The following is a 2,369-nucleotide window of genomic DNA, read 5'->3' as shown; positions in this document are numbered from 1 at the left end:
CAAAATAATAGAATACATAACATGAGTTCTGGATTCCAGTAATAAGAAGGATATTTAAAATAGCTGGAAGTATATTACATATATAGATAAGAACAGCAGTCATCTTGTCAAAACTTAAGTAAACCAAAAGATCCAGTGTTTTAAAACTGCCTAATACGTAAAAGTCAAACAAGAAGGTATCTCTTGATAAATGAAGTTAAAATAAAGGGATTTTTATAAACCAAACAAAACCTGAGAGAATTCAGTCCTAGTGACCGAACAACTGAAATCAATCCTAAGAAAGTTCTTTTAAACCAGGTGTGGCAGTAGAACCTATAATCTTAGTTCTCAGGAACCTGAAGGTGGAGGGTCATGAATTTAAAACCAACCTGTGCTAAATATAGGGAACTCAAAGAATGCCTGGCCACATAATAATACTCTGTCTAAAAAAACAAGACAAGCAATCAAACAAGGGTTTTTAATTAGTTTTTAATTGAAAAATTTTTGACACTTCCTGGATGAATTTCCTGAGACAGAGTCTTTCTCTGTAGCCCAGGCTATCCTTGAATTCATAATACTCTTCTAATTTCAACTTTTTAAGTATGAGGATTATATTCATAAGTCACTACATCCAACTATGTGCTCATTTTTTGCGGGGGGGGGGGAGGGAGTGTCAGCTATTCCTATACTTTACATTTAAGCAAAAAGAAACCTTGGAAAACTATATTCATAAGGGTCCTTTGCTTTATCAAACACAGGGTCTCAAGCATGCTAGATGAGTGTTCTTCCCTAAACTGTATGTTTCCTGGCCTAGGAAAGTATCCTATGACATCCTCAGTAGCTTGGATGTTTTGAATTTGATACAGTTCCAGCATCCATCTTGCCCTGCCAGATGTTAGACTTCTCGGCAGTCTTAAAACCAGAGCTTGCTGAAACTGTGAACTGCTCACTGATCAAAGTCCCGTTCGCTCTTCTAAATTACAGTCTCTTTTTTGTATAAGAGTAATAATTTCTGTCAAACTCAAAATGGTGTATGTGTCTGTCTGTCTGTGTGTGTGTGTGTGTGTAAGAGAGACAGACAGACAGAGAGACAGACAAAGAGAAAGAGAAAGAGAGAACCAAGCTTCTCAGGGCCTCCTGAATGCTCTCCTGTGGCGCCTACCCTCCCCGCCTTTGGATGTATTTTGTGAGGGCTTTCTTCCTTCAGTGATAGATCAGAGACACTGGAACAGAAAAACCTCAGAAGATCTCCTTCTAATTCTCATTCCATGGCCATGAATATGAGCAGACATGAACCCATACAGGTTATTTGGTCTGTGTAGCCTTTTTGCCACCTCTTTGTTTTGAATTCCTTGGATTCAAATATATTTGTGCCTGGAGTGTATTTAGGTACTATCTCACGTCATTACTGAATTTTTAAAGAGTTTCTTGCTGAGTTCCAGGACAGCCAAGGCTACACAGAGAAAACTTGTTTCCAAAAACAAAGCAACAACAAAAAAGGAATCCTTATGAGTCTCCTGGGTTAAGTTATGTAGTGTTTTGTCAGAGGCAGTGTGTATTCAGTTATCTGCACATGTGTCTTTACCTTCTCAGTTGAGTTCACTAGGGTTGAGTGAGTCTTACAAGTAGAACCTCATCAAAAAATAAAAATATCAGGCTGGAGAGATGGCTTAGCAGTTAAGAGAACCCAGGTTCAATTCCCAGCACCCATGTGACAGCTCACAACTGTTTGTAACTCCAGTTCCAAGAGATCCTTACACAGACATACATATAGGTAAAACGTCAATGTACATAAATAATTTTCTTTTAAAAAATGAGAACATTGACAGACGTAGAGACCACTCAATTGTTAAGTGCTTTGGCGTTTGATCCCTAGAACCCATATTAAAAAGCCAGATGCAGTGACATTTGTAACCTGGTGCTTACAAGCAGATTCCTAGGGTTCATTGTATCACTAAATTGCTGAGCTCCGGGGCAGTTAGAGTCCCTGTCTTCAAAAACACAAAGTGGGCCGGGCAGTGGTGGCTCACACCTTTAATCCCAGCACTTGGGAGGCAGAGGTAGGCGGATTTCTGAGTTCCAGGCCAGCCTGGTCTATGGAGTGAGTTCCAGGACAGCCAGGGCTACACAGAGAAATCCTGTCTCGAAAAACCGGAAGAAAAAAAAAAAAACCTCATGAAGTGGACAGCCCCTGAAGAATGGCACCCACAGTTCACCTTTGGTTTCTACACGATGTTCACACAAGTGCACATGCAAATACATGAACACAAACACGCAGAAAAGTGAATGGTTTCATTCTACTAACATTGTCCAAGCAGAAAAATGAAACCAGGGCTGGAGAGATGGCTGAGTGGTTAAGAGCACTAACTGCTATTCCAGAGGTCCTGAGT

At 40.1% G+C, this 2,369-nt stretch overlaps 1 protein-coding gene across 1 annotated transcript in view; it reads left to right on the top strand.

Moving 5' to 3' along the window:
- The window catches only part of Akap10 (A-kinase anchoring protein 10), a 57,124-nt gene that overhangs the window by 52,882 nt on the left and 1,873 nt on the right, over nt 1-2,369 (top strand). The gene's annotated exons all lie outside the window — the stretch shown is intronic.

The sequence above is a fragment of the Mus pahari genome, chromosome 14 (genome assembly GCF_900095145.1).
Source record: "Mus pahari chromosome 14, PAHARI_EIJ_v1.1, whole genome shotgun sequence".
Taxonomy (NCBI): domain Eukaryota; kingdom Metazoa; phylum Chordata; class Mammalia; order Rodentia; family Muridae; genus Mus; species Mus pahari.
The sequence above is the reverse complement of the archived record's forward strand: the minus strand, read 5'-3'. Positions and strand labels throughout refer to the sequence as shown.